The sequence below is a fragment of the Hippopotamus amphibius genome, chromosome 6 (genome assembly GCF_030028045.1).
Source record: "Hippopotamus amphibius kiboko isolate mHipAmp2 chromosome 6, mHipAmp2.hap2, whole genome shotgun sequence".
NCBI classification, from domain to species: domain Eukaryota; kingdom Metazoa; phylum Chordata; class Mammalia; order Artiodactyla; family Hippopotamidae; genus Hippopotamus; species Hippopotamus amphibius.
In genome coordinates, this window is record NC_080191.1 from 6308191 (window position 1) to 6330711 (window position 22521).

The 22521-nt window shown below is 37.9% G+C and overlaps 1 protein-coding gene across 3 annotated transcripts in view; it reads left to right on the top strand.

The window, feature by feature from the left end:
• The window catches only part of PRKN (parkin RBR E3 ubiquitin protein ligase), a 1257866-nt gene that overhangs the window by 398130 nt on the left and 837215 nt on the right, over window positions 1-22521 (top strand). The window lies entirely within an intron of this gene.

Genomic DNA, 22521 nt, shown 5'->3' on the forward strand with positions numbered 1-22521 from the left:
GGCACTTAGGGGACTGAAAAAAAATAAGTGAGAAATGGGGGAAAATGAGATAAATCTAAACCTCTGAAATACCTAGGTGGTCCAGAATGAGAAATTAATATCATACCAGACCCAGGCTTTGGCACATCTGGTATTTCAAGCAGAATGTACATAAAAGCATTCCAGAGAACACACAGGGGGCATGGCATTGATGCCTCCAGAGATAAACCAGCCCTACTGGAGGGGACCTCATGATACACATTATAAATCAAACAAAGGAGTATTCTACCCTGAGCGGAGGAGAGCATACACCATAAACTGAAAGACTGGTTTCCCCAAAAACATGAGAAAATAAAATGACTATTTGAAACAGAATACAAAACAACTATGTTTTATGTCAGAGACTTCTGGAACCAGCAAGATGAAAGCCTCTTGCTAAAATTACTAAATAAAATTTAATAATAATTTTAAATCATAGATGAGAGTGAAAAAAAGAAAACTGAAACCAAAGTAGAAAATAGACATGATAGAAAAAGAGAGCTATTGAGTAGAACATAGTTTTAGCTACCAGAATGTTTTAAAAATATCCTCAATGGATGGATTAAAAGAACAATTTGGGCAATGCCAAGAGAGAATTAGTGAATTGGAAGATAGGTATGAAGAAGTTGCCCATAACGTGACATAGGTTAAAATGTAAAAAAATAGTTTTAAAAGACCAGGAGTTTGGAATGAGATAACCTAAGTCATATATGATAGGAAATCTTCAGAGTAAAATTAAACCTTTACATGCATTATCTGAACATTAATAATAATATAAACATGATAATTATCATCTGTACACATCACATATTTTAATAAGTTTGCTGTCTGTGACTCTATCTTGTCACTGGTGTTTCTCTAAATATAATCTTATTATTTTATTTTGTTATAAAATTGCCTTCAATTTTCTTGAGAGTTTTGCTTTATGGTTAATAAATTTGGAATTGTTGGTGCCTTCCATCATTTCTCTTGCTAGATCATAGTACTTCTAGTGAAGAAAATATTCTCTCTACAGCGATTGCAGTACTGGTATGCCCACAGAAAATTCTGCTAAATGTCTAATATTCTGCTTATATTTTAATTGAAATGTGTAATTATTTCAACCCAAACAATACATTAAACTCTTACAAGCTTACATAGTGTGGTAAATGATAATGCCCCTGTAGCAAGAGCCTGCAGGTTCCTATATGCTCAGTGACTACACTGTTTACCCTTAACTTTCCATGCAGAACTCATGCCATCTGACCTCTAGTCACCCTGTTTCTCATTCACCCACTGACCAGTGGTGGCCTGTTAGCTGCATGTATTTTGCTGGCTGGGGACTGGCCTTGGCCCCACGCAGCACGCCAGGTGGCCAGCATTGTTTTGTGCTTCTCCTTCCATCACCCCAGATCAGGAGTGAGCTTTCCTGATACCTTTCCTGTGCTGAAGGGGAGGTATTAGTTATGTTGCTTCTGGAAAGGATTGGGCAAAGAAAGATGGGGTATTCTAGGTCAACTTTAGGATTTTACTCTGCATTGAACGGAAAACGCTGAACTGCGAGCAGTCATCCCTTAATCTTCTGAAGTGGAAAAATCATCTCGTTTTCAGAACTCACTATTTCTATTTTGTACTCTAGTTCCTTCTGTGTACACTTTATCTCTTTGAGGACAAGATATTTGTTCAAATTACTGTAGCTTCCTCCGAAACCTCTTACAAAAATGATGATCAACAGTTACTAAATTACATAAAATTGTAAATGTAATAAGCCATTCATCAGAAATTCTGTGTATTTAACTTTTAGAACTAATGCTTTGTTTAACATTATATAGAGAAAACGAGACTCCGTCTCTTAAAATATCTTGATAATTTCACTGTTCAAATGAATGGAATACCCTGAATGGGATTATTTGAAATGACTGTGGGCAAACAATGTGCTTATACAATTATTTTTCTTTAATAAAAATGACAGTTTAGTGTTCTTAGAGTAGTGACCCGCAAAGTCTAGGGGGGATGTTTGTTTGATGACTTATTCTAGGGTCAGAAAGTCTGATTCTGCTGGCTGACGGCAGAGACTCAGAAATCCTGGTGCTGACCACACTCCAAGAAACGCTGCCCTATAGCAAAGGTTTTCCTACCTTACAACTGCGAGTCCTTCCTAGAGTCTTCCACCATGTGGAAGAAAGGTTGGGAAACACAGGGGGACAAACCAGGTCAATCTATAGTAGCCACAGCAGTCTCATAATTACCAGTTTTGTACGTGAAGCACTACGGTGCATTTCATTTGGGGGAAGAAAGAAAAAAGGTCCCTGGTTGCAAAATGTTTGAAAACTTCTGCCCTTAAGAAAGAAATTTAAAAGAAGTAAACTTAATTTTCTGCATGTTTCCAGGGTGTTCAAATTAGGGAAGGAAGAATTTAGTTGAACCCCAACGTGAGTGGGCTCTAGAGGGTGGAGAGCTGGGCTGTAGCCACAAAATTGCTGCAACAAGTAAGAACTGCAACTTGAGAGCGAGTCTTTCTGGTATTTATGGTGGAAAAGATAATTATTCAATGTAAGAGGCAGTGTCATGATCTACATTAATAGTTTATACTATTTATACTTAAAAGCTAGGACAGGTTAGTGTATGATTTATACGAGGAAGTCAAAGAACTGAAATGAGTCATTTAAGAATTCCTTAGAGCGGTGGTTCTCAAGGTTCAGTGCTCATTGCCGTCTCCTGAGGGCTGAGTCCAGCTCAGTCTGCCTGGGATGGTGACTGAGAATCTGCATTTCTAACAAGTTCCCAGGTCTTGCTGAAAGTATGGTTGCAGGAGCTATGCTTTGAGTAGCACTTTCCTAAATAGTACGAATTTCTATTGTTTTAAAATATTGTTATTGTATAAGTATATTATTTTATAAACATTTGAATAAGAACATTGAGTAAGCTACTCCTGGACTCCAAGGAACGTATGCATAAACTAAATTCACATATTATGTTTGCGTTGCCTTTAAGAAACACCATTCATCATCTCCTAATAATCAGATGAGAGAAGCTATTGGATCTAGGAGAAAATAGGAATATTCTCCAATATTTTTCATACAGTTAGCTAACTACTTAAACAGATAGTTAGAGAATCCCTACTCTGTGCCAGGTACAATTCTAGGTGCAGGGATGTTTCTAGGAAATAGAAACAGCAAAATTACCTACCTAATGGATCTCATTCTAGTTGGGGAGAAGATAATAAACAGGCAAGTAAACAAACAAAAAACCAAATAGCTAGTAAGTATATGTCCTCCGATGAAAAAATTAGCAGAGTAAAGGGATAGAGACTGTTGGAAGGGGTGCTGTTGAGTATAAGGTGGTCAGAGACCTCTGTGATGAAGTGACCATTGAGGAGAGTGCTGCAGGGGGCATCCATTCAGGAATATCAGGCAGAGGGGGCAGCAAGAGTATGGACCCAAGGCAAGACCGTGCTAGGAAAGCAAGGAGGACAGCATAGCTGGGGCAAGGGAAGTGAAACAGTAGGAAGCAGGAAGTTAGAGAGGAGGACAGTAATACATGATCATAGTTGAAAGTGAAGACAGTCTAATTAGAAAGCTTTTACTCCTGTCAACTAATGTTGAAGCTGAAATTCTGAGCATGACATGCTGCAGGGCTGAAAGGAATGGTAATTAGTACTCCTCTTCTTCTTCCTCTCCCTCTCCTTCAACAGAATCCACACCACTTCCTCATAATCCTTCTCAAGGGGAGCCATGTCTTCACAGGCCTCAGAAAACTACAGACTATGTGGGGTCTTGTAGGCGCTAGATTTTACCCTGGTGAGAAGGGAGCCACTGGAGGAGTTTTGAGAGATGGAGTGACATGATCTGACGTAGGGAATGTTCACCTTGGCTGTTTTTGAATGAACTGCAGGAGGCCAGGGTGGAGCAACAGGATCGGTTTTTCAAATCATCGAAATATTGTAACACCCATGACGTTGCGAGTTGATGATAATGCTGGTCAACATCTGTGAGTGCGTATGCTGAACCCAGCCCTGGTCCCCTAAAATGCCCTGTTTAATTCCTCACCTAACCCATCAGGTAGACAATGTTAATATCCTCAGAACAGGTGGAAAGTGGTATCAGATCATTTGAGGAATGAATCCAGACAAAGGAAGACTCTGTTGAGGACTGTCTTACTCCAAAGCTTGTGTTCAAAGTATTCACTAGTCTGTACTCATTTAAATATATATATCAGAAGGAATGAATGAGTTTTTGCTTTTATTCTAGATATTTTGGTTGCAAAGTTTGAAGAATCATGTTAATTGTTAATTTCAGCCAAGTAGTCAAATTTCAAAACTCAACTTTTATATCACAAGGTATACTATTTTTTCATAATTTTTTGGTCATTAAAAAGAAAACTTTCATTAATTTTATCCAGTTATTTCTAGTCTTGTTGCCACGGTTTACTAAGAAAGCATTTCATTTCTTTTCAAGAACATTTTCCTTTATAACAATTATACATCTTTTTACTAAATGAAAGAGACTACTTTTGATGAAGCATTACACGCTGGAATGAATTATTGCACTAGAACTAGAAAACATAAAATAGACAAAACTAAAATAGACAAATATTTAAAAATATTAAAAACAAATTACCTCCACCACTCCTTGTCAACATTATAACTGAGAGTCCTAGCTAATGCAATAAGTCAAGAAAAGGAAACAAAGGTATACAGGTTGGGAGAAAGACATAAAACTGACTTTGTTCATAGATGATATGATTGTCCATGTAGAAATTCTAAAAAGTTTGACAAAAAGACAGCTTTTGGATCTAATAAGTGATTATATCAAGATCAAAGGATACAAGGTTAATATAAAAGAGCCAATTGCTTTCCTGTATACTAACAATGAACAAGTGAAATCAGAAATTAAAAACACAGTACCATTTACATTAGCATTCCCCAGAATGAATACTTAAATATAAACCCAGCAAAATATCTACAGGATCTATAAGAGGAAAATCATGCAACTTTGCTAAAAGAAATCAAAAAGACTAAATAAATGGAGAGACATTCCATGTTCATGGATGAGAAGACTCAATATTATCAACATGTCAGCTGCCCAACTTGACATGCACAATTACAGTCAAAATCTTAGCAAGTTATTCTTTGGATATCAACAAACTTATTCTAAAGTTTATATAGAGAGGCAAAAGACCCAATGTAGCCAACACAATATTGAAGGAGAAGAAAAAAGTCAGAAGATGGATGCTATCTGAAGTTAGGAGTTTCTATAAAGCTATGGCAAGAGAGTATAGTATTGGTTAAGGAATAGACAAATAGTTTTACAGAAGAGAGAGAACAGAAATAGACCCATATAAATATGGTCAGCTGATCTTTGACAAGGAGAAAAGGCAATATGTTGGAGAACAAATAGTCTTCTCCACAAATGTGCTGGAAAAAGTGGACATCCACTTGGGAAAAAAAAAAGAATCCAGACAAAGACTTTAGAATCCACACACACACACACACACACACACACACACACACACACACACACACACAAACTCAAAGGGGATCAGAGGCCTAAATGTAAGATATGAAACTAAAATACCTGGAAGATAACAAAGGAGAAAATTTAGATGATCTTGAATGTGGTGATGACTTTTTAGATACAACACAAAAGGAATGATCCATGAAATAAATAAATGATAAACTGAACTTCATTAAACTTAAAAGTGTCTGCTCTGTGAAAGACAATGTCAAGAGAATGAAAAGACAAACCACAGATGGAGAGAAAATATTTGCAAAAAAGACATATTCATTAAAGGACTGTTATCCAAAATATACAAAAGCTCATAAAACTCAACAGCAATAAAATGAACATCCTGTAAAAAATTGGCCAAAGACCTAACTAGACACCTCACCAAAGAAGATACACAGATGGAAAATGACCATATGAAAAGATGCTCAATATCATATGTCATTAGGGAATTACAAATTAAAAAACAATGAGATAGCATTAAGCATCTATTAGAATGACGAAAGTCCAAAACACTGACAACACCAAATACTGGCTGGAATATGGAGCAACATCAACTCTCATCCCTGCTGGTTGGAGTGTAAAATGGTACAGCCACTTTGGAAGACGATTTGACAGTTTCTTACTAAACTAAACATCCTCTTACCATGTAATCCAGCAATTGTGCTCCTTTAAAATGTACGTCCACATGATAATCTGCACACAGATTTTATAACAGCTTTATTCATAATTGTCAAAATTTGGTAGCAACAAAGATATTCTTTTTTGTGGGTGTGTGTGAAGAGAGTTTTTTTTTTCTAATAAATTTATTTATTTTTTATTGTCTGTGTTGGGTCTTCGTTGCTGCACGTGGGCTTTCTCTAGTTGTGGCGAGCGGGGGCTACTCTTCATTGTGGTGCACGGGCTTCTCATTGTGGTGGCCTCTCTTGTTGCAGAGCATGGGCTCTAGGTGCGTGGGCTTCAGTAGTTGCAGCACATGGGCTCAATAGTTGTGGCTCACGGGCTTAGTTGCTCTGCGGCATGTGGTATCTTCCTGGGGCAGGGATCAAACCTGTGTCCCCTGCATTGGCAGGCGGATTCTTACCCACTGCGCCACCTAGGAAGTCCACAACAAAGATGTTCTTAAATAGGTTAGTAGACAAACTGTGGTGTATCCAGACAATATTATTTAGTGCTAAAAAGAAATAAGGGGACTTCCCTGGTAGCGCGGTGGTTAAGAATCCACCTTCCAATGCAGGGGACACAGGTTCAATCCCTGTTCCAGGAAGATCCCACATCCTGTGGAGCAACTAAGCCCACGTACCACAACTACTGAGCCCACGCACTGCAACTTCTGAAGCCCACAGGCCTAGAGCCTTGTGCTCCACAACAAAAGAAGCCACTGAAATGAAAAGCCTGTGCACCGCAAAGAAGAGTAGCCCCCGCTTGCCACATCTAGAGAAAGCCCGCGTGAAGCAAGTAAGACCCAACACAACCAATAAATAAAATTAATTAATTAATTTTTAAAAAAAGCTATCAAGCCATGAAAAGACATGGAGGAACCTTAAATGCATATTACTAAGTGAAAGAAATCAAGTTAAGAAGCCTAATACTGTATGATTCCAACTATTCAATACGTGACGTTCTGGAAAAGAGAAAACTATGGAAACAATAAAAGCACCAGAAGTTCCCTGGGAGCTGTGGGGGGAGGGATGAATAGTCAGGGTACAGAGGATTTTTTTAAGACACAGTACCTATTCTTCATGATAAAATGGTGGATAACATGTCATTATAAAACCCATAGTATGCTAATAGTGAGCCCTAACTTTGAGTCATAATGATGCGTCAGTGTAGTTTATTGGTTGTAACAAATGCACTACTCTGGCGAGGGATGTTGATAGTGGGACAAGCTGGTGTGTGTTGGGGAAGGGGATATATGGGAACTCTCTGTCCTTTTTTATCAGTTTTGCTGTGAACCTAAAATTATTCTAAGAGGTAAAGTCTATTAAAAGTAAATTAAATTGCTTTTAAGACTTGAGCCCTGGATACATACTATAGATACATCATGATTATTAGAGAAAATGTTCTTATCAGCAATTTCTTTTTGCCAATGGTTGAATATAGTACAAGGTGAAAATTATTCTGGGCTTATGAATTAGTTAGTACTTACCAAATACAAATCAGCAATGGAAGCCTCCTAATGAAATAAAGTGATAAACTTCAGACTTAATTCTCATTTTATCCAAAAATCAAATTTCAAGTGCTTCAAAATGTGTATTATACATACTAATGACTTTAAGCTAGGGGTTGTAAATTTCTTGGTGCACTGGACAGCCTTAAACCTTCCCTAAAACAACAAAATGTTGGCAGCCGTACTAGAGCAACTTAAAGTTGCTATCACATCAAATTATTAAAAATACAGCAGGATTTTGCCGAGTACTTGATTTTCTCTCCAACACAGAAAATTCTACTGTAATATGTTTTTTCAATATTATAAGTGAAAACACAGAAAATGATATTGCAGTGTAGTGGGAATTTTGCCAAGCCGACATATTTTGGGGTGGGTTTTTGAGGTATGGAAAATTGTCTTATATTCCTTTCCAAGAAGTTTAAACACCATTCCAAAAGGGGAATGAGCTGCTCTTTATTGTACTTTATATATACAGTTGGTCCTCTGTATCCCCGGGTTCCACATCCATGGATTCAACCAACTGGGGATGAAAAATATTTAGAAATAAAAATTTCCAGAAAGTTCCAAAAAGCAAAACTCGAATATGCCAATCACCTGGCAACTATTTATATAAAATTTACATTGTATTTGCAACTATTTATATAGCATTTACATTGTATTAGGTATTATAAGTAATCTGGATATGATTTAAAGTACACAGGAGGGTAAGTGTAGGTTATATGCAAATACTACACCATTTTCTATAAGGGACTTGAGCATCCATGAGTTTTGGTGTCTGAGGGGGTTCCTGGAACCGACACCTCATGGATAGGGAGGGATGACTTACTGCAGTGTAATTAATTACTTGTTACATGTTTGCTTGTTACATGTTTGCTTTCCACTTTGGAAGTATGCTCATCAGACGCAACTAAGTCTCATACACTTCCTACCTTCATTGCCGGGAACATGGATGGTACCGACTGTACTGTTATCCAGCCAAACAGCTTTATCCGACATATGCAGTTACTCTCACAACTCTTCCAGTCTTGCTCACTGCACACGGCAGAGGAAGGTGTGAATAACTGCTGGTGGATAGCGTGGGGTGATGTGCTCCCGGGCACGCAGAGTCCAAGCAACAGTTCAAAGCCCGAGGAAGTCAGAACTCATTCGGGGGAGGTTAGAGGTCATCAAGCACCCCACACGGAACAGCGAAGGTGTCAACCAACCACTTCCCCCATCTGCTGTTCTCAGCCATCTCCTGCACACTCCCTTCACCGCCATCATCAACATAACATGAAGTTTACCATCTTAGCCATGTCCAAGTGTGCAGATCAGTGGTGTTAAGGATAGTCACATGGTTGTGCAACCAGTCTTCAAAATACTTCCATTTTGCAAAACTGAAACTCTATACCCATTAAACAGCAACTCCCTATTTCCCCCTCCCTGCAGCCCCTGGCAACCACCTTTCTACTTTCTATCTCTGTGAACTTGGCTGCTCTAGATACCTTATATAAGAGGAATCATACTCTATTTGTCTTTTTTGTGACTGCCTTATTTCACTTAGCATGACGAGCCACCTGTGTTGTAGCCTGCGTCAGAACTTCAAAGAACTTCTTATGTGTAATAAACTGGTAACAGGAGATCCAAGGGTTAATGAGAAGACCAAGATCCTCAAGTAGCTCACAGCTTAGAGTATGTATATATATAAACTAAAATGAAGTGAGTTCTGGAAAAGAGGTAAATCAGAGTAACATGGGGACGTACAGGAGGGAGAGGCTAAGTCAGGCATCCTAAGCGCGCTTTGAAAGACAAGAAGAACTTGTCGGGGGAGCAGGGGAAGGGGCTTTGGAGGACAGGGGAGAGATTGGTTACACTCAGAGAGGGGGATGTGCTCGTGTAGTTGTCGGACAGCGATGGCCACAGCTGCGTTCTGCTGTGGCTTCAGAGGACTGATGGTATCAGAAAGGCTGGGGGTGGGGGCAGGTTCCTGTTGTGGAGAGCTCCGAGTGCCGAAACTTTCAGCGACCAGAAGCGGCTTTGATCACTTTCAGTCACGTCCTTCTTTCTCTGCGGGTGTTGAGAAAGCGTTGCACACATGATGACTTTTTTTCTCAACACATAAGAGATCTGCAGTCGAGGAACGCTGGAAGGCGTGCCAGTGTGTCCTTTTCCGGGTGACCGAGAACACTGCTGCGTGGGCGAGCCGCCGACCTCCGCGAGGACTCCGTGCCGCCCGGGCGGCGAGCCCACGGCCCCAGGTGGGGAGCCGGGCCGAGGCCGGCCTTGTCGGGCCGCCTCCTCCCCGCATCTCTGTCGGACGCGCTCGTGCTGGTGGCCGTCTCAGCACGCAAGCGGTGAAGAGTGAGCGGTGCAGGAGAGCGCTGGGAAACGACGCTGCTGGAGTTGTTAAGGTTCGCCTGGTGCTAGCTGGGGGCCTGGGGGCCTCAGATTTTTCTGAGGTCCGCTCTACAAAGCAGTAGTGTGGTTGCAGGGGGAGAGGGGACGCTGCCCCTGAACGGAGCGAGGTCTGCCACGACTGTGCTGCTTTCACGCAAGGCCTCCGGGGCGTGCGGTGCGCGCCTGCCAGCCCCTCTCCTGGGGGCCTCCAGGGCGCAGTGAGGTAGACCCTTGGAGCCCCGAGGACTTTCAGAGGATAGTGGACAAGTGCCAAGAAGGTGAGATTTGCACTGGACAAGAGAGGAGCTGCGGCAGGACACGGTCAGCGGGTGAAGCCTGTCTCGGGACTCGCTGGAGCCAGTGCAGAGCGTGCTACGAACGCAGGCAGCGGTGGCGGCGGGATTCTTTGTTTTTTTTGTTTTTTGTTTTTTCCTTTTTGATTTGGTTAGAAGGAATGTAAAGAAAAAAATTACAAATTAAGTGGTAAAAATTGACTGCTTATAAGAAACGCTTTTAAAACTTACTAAATTTTGTGAGACATTTATTGAAGGTATTGTTGTGTCTGACCTGGAGCTTCCAAAAGTTTTACACCTATCTCAGGAATGTTTGTTCCACCTATGGGAATTAGAAAAATGTGCTTTTAATAAAAGAAACGGAAACCCTCATGACCAGTTAACAAACTATGAGGACCTTCTTTTTTAATTCACTTTTTAGGTGATACCATAGAATCAAGCCCAGACTCCTAACACTTTCTAAATCTATTGAACTATAATTAATTTTCACAATGATACTCCTGAACCTCTGTAAGATGTTAAAAGTTCTTCCTCAATCCCCAAAGATTAAATTAAATTCACTACCTTTGGCGTTAGAGGTGTGTTATTACACTGTGATTCTTTGAAAGTTAATGCTCTAACTTCTCTGCATATGATAATTCAGCTAACCAGAACATCCAGTCCATCCGTGGAGTTGTAATTTGCTTGGGAATCAAATGGCCAATTGTTTGGCTAGTGGATTAAGTGAAAATCCTTTGAGCCTGGAATATTTTTTATATCCTAAGTGTTTATGACGGTAGCTATTTCTTGGCAGGCCCTTAATAAATATTTGTTGTTGCTGGAAAATTCTATAGAGAAGTTGATAGACGTTTGTTTCCAGTCTCTGGGGCTCTGCACAGCACCCCCAGGTGCGGTGGGTCTGTGACACATGTACCAAGCTTAGTGGCAAAGAGCCCAGGCCCTGGAGCCAGGCTGGCTGAGCTTCTTAACAGCCCTGTGACCTTGGACAGTTTACTTGTTGCTGCTCAAAGTGGGGCTTGTGGACCAGCACCATCACTTAGAAAATTCCATCACTTGGGAGTTTGTTAAAAATGCAGAACCTGAGGCCCTATCCCAGGCCTACTGAGTCAGAAACTGCATTTTAATAAGGTCCTCAGATGAATCATGCACAGTTTGAAAAGCACTGGTTTTCTTAACATGCTGGGGCTCAGTTTCCCCATTTATAATATAGAGACAATGAGTTACCTACCTCATAGAGCTGACTCCAGCTTACTTCACGACCAGAGCTGACACCAATCCCTGGCATGTACTGAACACTGAATAACTTTTAGCTGTTTTTGTTACTCTTTTCATTTCCAGCTCACATGATCAAAAGGCCTGATATTGAGCCTGGGCTCTAAAATCAATCTAAGTTTATAGATCCAGGGCTATCTGCATCATTTCATTAAAAAAACAGAAGGTAGTTCCCCCATTCCATACCCTGGAGACTTCCTACTCATAAAACTACCTTCTTTCTGCTTATTCTGGAGTAGGGGTTTTATTTTATTTTATTTTTTGTTTTGTTTATTTATTTGTAAGTGTTGTCACTTCCAGCATATATTTAGGAGCAAATTCAAACAGTGGGTATTCTCGGGTAATGAGGAATGACATCAGGATCAAAACTTCTTCTGGCTGTTCTCCTAGAATTTCATGTTTTCATTGCCTTCCAGCCTTAAATCATGTGTGCTGTTGTTGGGTTTTTCCTCATATTCTATTAGGCAATATACTACTCCTTTTAGAATATTCCATCAAAAAATACAATTAACTTTTGGCTTTTGACATCTGTATTTGGTCATTGAGAACCACGTGGACAGAAATGAAGTTTCCATAAGGAAAAAAAAAAAAGATGAAGTTGTTTTCATTTTTATCTACTGGGACTTGCTCAAAGGACCCTTTGGCTCCGTGCAGTATTTTGGAAGAGCAGATTAGCTGGGGACTGATCACAGATGTGGACCACAGGGAGCTTTATGAACCTGGCCCTGACAACCAGTGATGGATGAGAGCAGCGTAGGGACAAGTGAGTGTTGAGCTTAATGAGTCAGAAAGCGCATAGGTTCTAAGTGAGCAAGAAGACGGTGCACGCGGATTCAGATTCCATCAACTGGGCACACGTTTCGGACCAGAGTTATTGTGTGAAACAGCACGCAGGCACTGCTGATTCTAATATGCGATCCTGACATGGGTCTAAAGGTATTCATCCTTACATAACTGCAGGAAAGAGAGGTGTATGCCTTTTCATGGTGTTCTGCCTTTCAAAGACGAGACACTTTTCACTAACTCACGGACAAACTGAGGCAAACATTTTAACCTAGAGAGATGGCTTAGGGAAGGGTGATTTGCCAGCCTTCACAGTTTGCTACTGTTTGCCATGCAATTTCTTTACTGTCACAAAGAATGTAAAGATACGGCTTAGTGAGTGATACTTCTGCCTGAGGAGTTATTTATAAAAGCTGCTTGTTTGTGTGGGTCTCTGATGCCAAAAGAGCATTTTGATGATAAAAAGCCAGTCAGAACTCTTTGATTTGTAGGTGATGCCTGTGACATCTTTCTTTAAAAATTGTTGAATCATTTAATAATATTATTTTACAGCATTAACTCTCATAGTGACATGACTAAAATTTTGGTGGTGTCTCATATGTTTAAGGAATAAATACAATCTTGGGGAAAGATAGACCAAGAGTATGAGGAGCCAGAATTTTTCCATGGATAGTGAGGCAACATAATTCAAATTGACCATATAGGATTTCCCTTAATGAAAATGAGAAAGATTATATCTATTACTAAGTATTTTATGTTTTAGTTAATACAGCTGGCATAGCTGCCATATCTTAGATGTGTCAACTTATTCTGGTAAAGTAATAACCACAGCTTTAATTCTTTTCTTTAATCTAATCTCTGTGTCAATAAGAAATATTATATCTCAATAAAATGTTGCACATCTTCAGTGATAAAAACTTAGGGCTATTGTACGATTGCACATTTCTACCACTTGCTATTTATTACAGAAAAACACATTAGAGCCTTTTGTTATCTTTCATTAACAGAACAATCCAGTATTTTTCAGACCTACTATCTTTCTGGCTTCTGTTTGTTACTTTCATAGGTATCTTTTTCTTTGGACACGTATTTTTTTTGACAATTGATTTTTCTTGTTTGTGTGAAAAAAAATTGGCTCTTTTAATGTAGTTAATTTAATAGATTTACTGTATACAAATAGGACTATAAACAGCAGAGTGGCTCACACAGGTTGTATAAGCCCCATTGGGAAGTAAATTTCAAGACACAGGACTGCATCTTGTCTGGGCCGTTCACTGTCCCTAACACAGTGCTTGGCATGCAGTAGATGCTTAATAAATATGTGTTAAATGAATTAAAACAACATTAATTTGTTTATCCTTTGATGGCTCTTTGAGGCTGGAACATGTAATTCATTGGGATCCAAGATTCTAAATTGTGGGAGAAGTTTAGATTTCTGAAGCAAGGTCCAGTTCTTTCGTCAGAGACAAACAGTTATCTTAATTATTGCAATCAACATTACAAGGTCTCTGACTTCAAAATTCTATATACAATAGTGAAATCTTATTCCCAAGTCCTCCACCTTACAAATACACGCAAGCGTTATGATGCTCCTTCAATTCGATGATGCAATGACGTCACTTAGTGCCGCCATCTTTGAATCACACTATCCTACACGTTGCTCATTTTTCCCATAAATTAAAATTCACTTTATGACAGTCCTAAAAAAATCAAATAACGTTTCCTTTCCTTTTGTACATTCTTATACTGTTTACTATTATCTTTACTCTTGTGTAAATTTTTCAAAGTACTAGTTAAAGAAAAGCCCCTTCTAGCATTTAAGTGTGTGTGTGTGTGTGTGTGTGTGTGTGTGTGTGTGTAATGAAGAAATGTTAGGATGAGATTGCTGAATTAGATGCAACACCGATTAATGTCTTACAAGGCAATAACCTTTCTCATTGGAGTTATCTATTGCAGTGGACAGGAATTATGACCCGTACAAATGGGATTCTGTTGGCCAGGTACCAAACTTGTTTTCTTGTGAGGGCTTTGTAGGATTTGCCTACAAGTGTAAAGCCAATTATCATCCCTTAATAGTGTGCTGTCATGCCATAGTGTGATGAAGTGAGAATTCTTCTTAAATATGACTCTCCATGTGTATCCTTTGTTACACAATCGATTTGTTTAATTATATCCTGGTACGATGAGAAAAACTTTTTATTGAACCTATGCAAATAACTGTGTTGCCATGGAAAGTAAGGAGGTTCAATAAAAGTATTTTTTTCATAATTTTGAGGGCCAGTGAAAATCAGATACTATTTATAAATGTTTCAGTTCAGTAAACAAAGTCATAGTCTACTAAATTGAAGGTGAGATAAGTAAAAAGATCTTAATATAGCCATAAAAAAAAGAATCTTAAAAGCAACACAATATTCAAAACAAATATCCATAAGTAAATTTCCCTCATCAATTTAATTATCCTCATGTAATTAATTCTTGTTTTGTTGGATCTTGAGTTAGTGGTTTTTTCATGATTCTAGAATTCCTGATTTATTCCAGTGGTATAGTCAGAAAGCTGTCAGGCAGATGTCAGCTCAAAGCCTATAACTGGGAGTCTTATTTTTGAAGTGGCCGTAGTTCAGAGCACTTGGCACTGTCCTTTCTCTGAGGCCTGAGACTGTCCTTTTGTGATGAAGACACAAGCTTGGGCCTGTGGTTTATGGAGTGCTTTCAGGCAAGCCTCAGATGGAAACAGAAACCAGTTTGATAATAAGAAAAGGCTACCTCACTCTGTATGACAGTCTCTAGGTCTATCCACCTCATTACATATAGTTCAATTTCATTCCTTTTTATGGCTGAGTAATATTCCATTGTATATATGTGCCACATCTTCTTTATCCATTCATCTGTTGATGGGCATTTAGGCGTACCTCAAAAACTGGTACAAGAGTGTAAAGTGAATATATTCCAATAAAGAGCTTTAACAACAACAACAAAAAGGCTAGGTTGTTTGTGGCAGTGACCACTGATATCATAATGAGGAGAGTAACATTCCTTTTGTGATACAGTCCATAACTGTTTCATGAGGCTTTGATCAATGTTTCCTTTGGGGTTAAAACTGTATAATGGGAAGCAAGGGCTTTGAACAATCTTCACGGCCCCCTGTAAAGGGTTCAATTAACCAAAGATTTACATGAGTGACATTTTATCTGTATAAACCAAACCTAGGGAAGGCTGAGAGTCTCTTCTGACTTGAGAGCTCATTCCCTATCTCTTCCAGGAATGCTGAGGTAATTAAGAAAGTTGAGGCCTACCATGCAAACCCAGTGATTTCTAGCACCTCTCTCCAGGGACCCTCTGGGAAATTCAAAGACATTTTTTAAGTGTAAAGTGTATTCTGAAATTATTATTTTAAATGTTTAATAAAATTAAGTTTTAGATCTGAATTTTAGTAGGCAAGATCAAAGGAGTGGTCAGCGAAGTTTTGATCATTGGTTGTAATAAAGTCCTAGGCTCCTGAGAAACAATACTATGGTTATCTAATCAGAGTAACAATAAAATATTTAAAAATAATTGTATAAGGTAACATGATTAAAACAAATCTTAGTTCATTCATAAGTGAGGAGAAAACTTAAAAATTATCTATCAAAGAACATGATAAAATCAGCACAAAGCAGTTATTATTCTGCTGGAATATAGAATCCCCACTTCCTGGGCAGATTATACAGATGGGACAAAATAGAATTTTACTGTACTTTACTAAGTATTCTAAGATGAATCCATTGACTCAACAATGAAAAAGTGTAGTTCTAATATTACCACAACCAAGCCCATACTGCTCACTGCACAACAGGCCAGTAAATCGAGAGACAAGTCGTTGTCTCAAGGAGCAGAGACTTTATTCAGAAAGCTGGCAGACCAAGAAGATGGTGGGCCTGTGTCCCAAAGAACCATCCTGCCTGAGTTAGAAGTCAAGCTTCTTTTATACTAAAAGGAGAGGGAGTAAAGTCAAACACTTCCTGGTTCCTGTCAGCCTCCCGAGGGGATGTGTGTTCATTTCTTCCTTCCTGCAGCATTCACATGTGGGCCTGGTCAGGATGCTTCCTGTGAGCTAAACAAAGGTATTTTTGCTTAATGCTCATAACCTGGGAGGCAGGGTGCCCAGAGATGGGCCATTGCGTTAATTTAAGCATATAGGCAACATCCCTTTAGTGATTAACTTGTAATAGAAGACAAAATTTCTTCCCTATTACCGAATTTTGCGTTAATACAATATATGACAACATAGGTTTTATGAGCTCCTTTTTCCCCTCTTAAATTAGCCTAGGAATAAATCCATCAAAACTAGGGATACTGTGCACTAATTTTAACACATTTTATAACTTCTTTTCATACTTAGGTGTTATAAACAAAGGCAAGAAAAATTCACTTTTCTCCAGCTTTCTACAGCTTGATATATTCTCTTAAGTTTTGCCTTTCACTGTATTCTTTCATATTCTAAAACAAACTGACATTTTGTTTTAGGGGGAGAAAAAGCACAAAACTATTCTCTTCTTCCTTTAAAAAGAGAAACTCACCTCATTGTCATGGGTAAACAGCTGTATTTTTCTGTTGCTATTGCTTCTGGTGTAGTCTCAACCACCCAAACTAATTATAACTTTTAACCAAATAACAACTTCTGTTCTACAGAGAAAACTGGGAGGTAGCTTATCAAGAACTGTCTGTTACACACAATAATTTTCTCAGACTAGCAAATCTCATAGATACACATTACATAATTTTCTACAGACAACTTTTTGAATTAACAAAAATAAAACACTTCATTCATATAAACCAAAGATATAGGCATTCTATATCATATACAACTAAAGAACCACAAGCATATAAACTTAAAATCATGCTTATTTATCAATGCTGTTGTATTCAACTTTAATAGCAATTATCCAACTATCTAAAGATTATTCATTAAATAGCCTGATTTAATATTAATCCAGATTTTTAAGTTATATAAGGATTTAAGAACTTATATTTTAGCTGACAGACTACAAAATATAGTTACTATAAAACATTTGTCAGAATTATGACTCAATCTAGTCAAATACAAATGTACAAAAGTGAATTTTTAATGAAGTTAAATATCATGTAAGTGTAATGTTAGTTAATCAATAAAGCATCGTGAGATGTGTAGGATGTTCAGATTAACTACTGTCTTCATGGAAAATAAAGTCCTAGCCTTTTATAAAATATAAAATAATATTTGACACTGATATATCAGAGAAAAAAATACAGATTTTCTTCCTTTCTTAAATCCAAATTATTAAAATAATTCAAGTATCCACAGACTCGCCTTCATTGTGTAAACTGGAATTCTTCAGATACTCCTCAGCTAGTATTTTCTATAAGAAGAATTTCTTTTCTTAAATATCTAGAATATTTAAAGTGGTCAAGTTCAGTTTCTTTAATTTTGTGAATATTTTGTATATTCTGTTTATGTAAGTGCTTATTTATTTCCATAAATCAATCAGAACGGAGCTTCTTTAATTCATGAGACATAATAATTGAGTTTATTAATAACCTCTGGTGGTAGGAAACTATTACATACACGGCAAGAGGCAGAGAGCTTTATGAATTGCAGATATATAGACACACAGCCCTAGAGAGGATTTATAGCTTCAGTCCTACAACTTCAGTCACAGGTCAAAAGTAAACTTAGAAGCATGAAACTTACTAGTCCAGATTTCAGAGAGCTCTTTTTTCCCCAAGAAGCTAAAACTTTTTAATTGACTTGAGGTCACAAATAGCAAAATAAGCACAAATGACCTGAATGTTTGTTGTCTTTTATTCAACAGAGAAGAGCTAAGTCCATCTTCATATCTCATGAGTCAGAATGTAAAACCCATTTCCCATTTGTTGTGACCACCAATGGGTGCATAAACCAGCAGCAGAAACTAGACCATGAAATCATCAGAGAGAAGGGGGAAAAACACAGAGAAACAGGATTGGTAGGGTTAAAATTCTTTTTTGGTCAGGATTCACTTTAGGAACCAAGAAGAGATGTGCCTTGGCATGATAGCTCATGAGGTCCTGATAATTCAGCTTACTTGGCTCCTTCAAAATTGCAAAAGTTTGATTTTCCAGTAGATAAAATCATGACTGTCATGCAAATATAAAATGAACAGATGTCAAAATAGTATTCAACTGATTATTTAGTAGGGAAACAGGGAGCTGTATAAATTGGTTCAAAGACTTTAGAGAGGTCAGATAGATGATATACAGATATATAATAACATAATGCAATTTAATAAAGAGAAAGAAAAGTGAGGATGATTGCTAGGCTAGATGTAAAGTTTGTTGAGTTCTCATTGGGCAGTAGGTAACATTAGGGCTGATCTGTTCCACTGGACAGAAATTCTTTGCATCTCTAATGGAAATAAAGTTAACTCCTGCCCCTACAAAGTTGTAAAATAGTCCAAGTGATAGATCTCCATAGCACTTAAGAAACAATAATAATCTCTTTGGCCTGACTCCAAGTTTCAGATTTTTTTTTTTTGAATATCGAGAGAATGAAGCTGAAGTAGTTCTATTTAATGTGTTCACTATTACAGAGAATACTGTTTTTCTCTTGACAAACATTGCCCTAGATCCATTGGAGAGCCTTTTTTTTTTACTCTCAATGGAATAACTAATATTTTTTCTAAGACTTGATTTATGAAACTTTTACACTTATACTATCTTACTTGATTTTTACTAGAAACATAAGTATTACTCCTTCTTTTACACAAAAACTGAAAGTAAAGACTTAATGTCCTGGGACTTCTAGGTGGCACAGTGGTTAAGAATCCACCTGCCAATGCAGGGGACATGGGTTCGATCCCTGCTCCAGGAAGATCCCACATGCCAGGGAGCAACTAAACCCATGTGCCACAACTATTGAGCCCGTGTGCCACAACTACTGAAGCCCATGTGCCTGGAGCCTGTGCTCTGCAACAAGAGAAGCCACAGCAATGAGGAGCCCGCGTACCACAATGAAGAGTAGCCCCTGCTCGCTACAACTAGACAAAGCCTGTGTGCAGCAACGAAGACCCAACACAACCAATAAATAAATAAATAAATAATTTAAAAAAAGACTTAATGTCTTATCCAAGATCTCATGGCTAAAAGATGTTGAAGCTAAAATTTGAACCAAAGTCATCTGGTTCAAAATTCCATTCTCTTGGAATTAGATCAAAGTGTTCATGAGTGATCGCTTCGATCTGGCATGTTCATAAAATGAGTGCTAATGGTATACACTCTGATGCAGAGCAGCCACCCCATTCTGAAGCCTTCAAAAAGTATCTCCATTTTTGTAAAATATCTGAGTAATAGTTTCCCAACTTGAAGAGTGTCTACATTCCATAGCTTTACTTTTGATGTGAGCATATGTACCAGTTGACAGGAAATACATAACAGCCATAGGAAAACCACTTTTAATATGTTTGAAGTTAGTTAATGAGAAACTTTATGATTTGAATTTGTCAAGGAGTTACATAATCTTTTCATTTTTTTTTTTTTCAAACACAATTTTGTGAATTGGGCTTTCAAACTATTTTAGATATATTTCTGAAACTTTTTTTCTGTCAAATTAGTTCCAGGTCATGAAAGAACATGTTGTATAACTCCATCTCTGTACTTTAACACAGTATGAGATTGCACATGCCCAGCCCTGGACCATACCTGGCTTCTTAGTCATCACCTCTGTGGGCATAGCATCACGATGTGCTCAGTGATGCATTTAGAATTTAGGCAACACTCATATTGTAGAACATAAACCTCTGTGGCTTTGTTGTACAGCAGAAGCTGGCACAATAGTGTAAAGCAATTTTACTCCAATAAAGATCTGAAAAAAATTAAAAACCACCTCTATGGCCACTCAGCAACCGAACCAGACATAATAGAATGCCAAATCCAGCAAGTAGTTACTGTTGTTCACAGCCTGCTTTTCAGGTTGCATCAGAGTATCGGATGCCAAATATGTACCCGGCAAGTATTTCTAAAGAGCAACTGTTTTCCTCAGTGTTGCTTTGATTTACAATAACTGGTCCAAAGGGAGCTATCTGGTTGTAATGTGTTTTTACTCAGCTATTTGACAGTCATTGCCCATAACTACAAATTATTGATGGATTGATGATACAATATATTCATGAGTTGTATTCACAGTCCTTGGTGATTGGGAGGCAATCAATAATTCTTAGAAAGATGGAAACAAAACATTACTCTAGGGAATAATATCTAATTTGAGTTGAATAGTTAGCTCGTCATACTTCTTTTCTTGAGACTCAGATGTAGGTTTTCGGGCTACTCAAAAACCTAAGCACCCACCTTATAAACACAATAAAGTTACACAAAAACATGCATATTGATTTTGCACATATTTTAGATCTTTAGAAGACTTATTTTTGAAAATATTTGAAGATGATAGATGAAGGTGGTAGATAATTGAGACAGCCTACATACTGTTCAACAGAGACCTGTTTAAAATGCACCAGTTCCACCAATACTTCAAATTGATAGGTAAATCAAAATTTAGCTGGAGAATTTTTTTTTCCAAATAACCACCCTTATACATGGAGTCAAGTTTTAATACCCCTATTCTTAAAGCATTAGGGTTTTTTTTAAATGTTTAACTCAGAATATTCTCCTTTTTTTCCTTCTGTTAACATGACGAGCATCTGAGTTGTGATTGATAAGTCCTTGGATGTACTTGGATGGCTTCTTATTAACCATTGGAAACTGTGGCTGCTGTACAACCTCTTGGTCTAAACGTGAAAATTTATATCCCCTCATGACCTTCCAGCAATGGCAGAATGTGATTTTGTAAGACATTAGCATAATGGAACCTTTTCAATAAAATGATAAATTGAACCCATCTCAGAAAACAGAACACACGCTTGGTAATTGATTGCAGTCATTGCCATGTGGAGGACCCCATTCATATCATATGTGCTTTTAACTCTGATGAGAATGCTGCCTTTCCTCATACCCCACAAGTCTGCAAGATTCACTGGGAAGAGAAATGCTTTTTCTAATGGAGCCAGCAGCACTTTGGGGAATAGTCATCATTACATGACATAATTCTCTCTTATCAACATATCTAATTACTTTCCTGTTTTTAAGTCTCTTTCACATAAATTAAAGTTGATTGTGATTCTCCCATATATGGGGTAGGGAGCAAGGAGGTGAGAGCATACGTGAGTTACTTTTGTCTGTATGTAACTCAAAGTTTTTTCACAGCCAGATAAAGAAGACATTTGTAAATGCAAATATGTTCTTTTAATTTAGCAAAGCATTGTGAATTTATTACCAGAAAACATTTCTGCATAAACTAATCGATTGTTGTTTAAGAAGGGATTATATCTAGTAGACAAAACATTTGTTTAAATATGCCTTGTAAATGGTAAATACCTGGATGGATTTTATATAGAAGGGAACTAATTAGAAAATGAAGAGATACTTTATCAAAATTACATATTTTACTCTGCTACTGGGAGGGTCACTTTAGACTGTCTGCTTTCAGTAAGTACTGAGCAACGTTCTCACTTTCATGGTTGCATTTTCTCTTTTTCTTGCAAATATATAACACTCATAATACTGTGGAGAACTGCATTTTCATGGTAAAGACAAAAAAAAAAACCTTGCACCTCTCGGATTCTATGCATGGAATGAGGAAAAACTGTCCAGCAATGAAATGGTCTGACCTGGTGTGTTTGCGTGCACATTTTGCTCTGAATCCTGGGAGGGGCAAAGCTAAATTTAAAACTTGGTTGTAGTTTGTATATCTACTTAGGTTGTCCTCTTTTATGTGATTTCTTATTTTAAAAATTTCTTTTGTAGCTTCTTTTTTTTTTTAGCTCTTTATTGGAATATAGTTGCTTTACATTCTTGTAGCAGCTTTTGAGGTACAACTGTAGCTCCTTAATTTTAAATGTGGAATTCCATTTTAGAAACATCCAAGGGCTATACTATAAATGAATAAATAAATTACTTTGGAGTGTAAAAACTGATAAATTATACAGGTACTTGTGGGGAAAAGTGTCCGGGAAATTTGGCTTCTTTATTATTCCTTCTAGGAAGAATTCTATAATACTTTACTGAAACTAAATAAAATGTC